The following is a 1,156-nucleotide window of genomic DNA, read 5'->3' as shown; positions in this document are numbered from 1 at the left end:
GTCCCATACCAATGTTGCGCCGCCTGAAGCGTCTTATGGGCAGTGTATACTAGCTCATTGCGAGGGTTGTGCACAACAGCCCACACATGGTTTGTAGTGAACCCAAGGGTTACGGTTAATGGCTCACCCAGATCGATGGTGTGGAGCTGTGTGTTTTTAACCGTGGCTAGCAGGCGAAGCAGGTTCCGCTGATCTCCTTCCGTCCAAGGAGCAGATTTTCGGGATTTGTCACAGATCTGTTGCTGCAACTTAGTGAGGAGCGCCAAATGACTGGGTTCAACATAATGCTGGTACCAGTTTAAATGACCTAAAAGCTGTTGGAAGTGTCTCTTAGTAACAGGGAGGAATGTCTTTAATGAATCGATGTTAGGACCATCATGTGAGATTCCGTGGCGGATGGAACCAATATATCGGGTGCCGAGGAATGTGATGTCATCTACAGGATGTAGGCATGACTTTTCCTCGTTGATCGTCCATCCTTCACTCTGAAGGTGAGCGACTAGTTGGTTGACTATACTAGTAACTACGGAACTATCATGACCCATGATAGCAATGTCATCGACATAACTCCAGATTCTTAATTCCTCCTCTGGGGGAAGAGAATGAGAGGCATGAAAATTCTTCAGGGTATTGTTCACGGCACCACTAGCCAGTGACGGAGTGTTGCGATACCCCTGCGGGCAAACTGTCCATCTGTACATAGTGCCATCAATGCACATATTTAGTACTCCTTCAGGGTCAGTTATCGGAATTGAAAAGAACATGTTTTTTAAATCCAGTGTGACCCCAACCCACTTACTTCGCTGGAATTGAGCCATCTCGAACATGCATTGTGGTAGAGTAGAAGGATTAGGTTGTTGAAGTACTTGACATCTTTTGTTGGCCTCCCTATAATCGATGACTAGGCAGGCTTCGTTGGGTTTTCCAGGTTTCGCGACTCCCCATCCTGGTGACAGGTAGGTGCTAGCAGTTATGGTTTTAATACAACCTCGTTGCTCGAGTCGCCGCAGGAGGTCAGTAAGGGACTTTTTTAGGGGACCCTTGGTTGGGATTAGTCGATACCGCCAGGTGGAGATATTACGAAGCGTTGGTTGATGCCAATCCTGTTCTGGGATAATAATGGGTAATGCTTGTAGCACTTGTTCTTTAAGGTCAA

The 1,156-nt window shown here is 47.0% G+C and overlaps 1 pseudogene; it reads right to left on the bottom strand.

Annotated features, from left to right (window-relative positions):
* Window positions 1–818, bottom strand: part of LOC102376943 — a 3,968-nt pseudogene extending 3,150 nt beyond the window's left edge.
* Between the last annotated feature and the right edge of the window lie 338 nt (window positions 819–1,156).

Source organism: Alligator sinensis, unplaced genomic scaffold (genome assembly GCF_000455745.1).
Source record: "Alligator sinensis unplaced genomic scaffold, ASM45574v1 scaffold768_5, whole genome shotgun sequence".
Taxonomy (NCBI): Eukaryota; Metazoa; Chordata; order Crocodylia; family Alligatoridae; genus Alligator; species Alligator sinensis.
The sequence above is the reverse complement of the archived record's forward strand: the minus strand, read 5'-3'. Positions and strand labels throughout refer to the sequence as shown.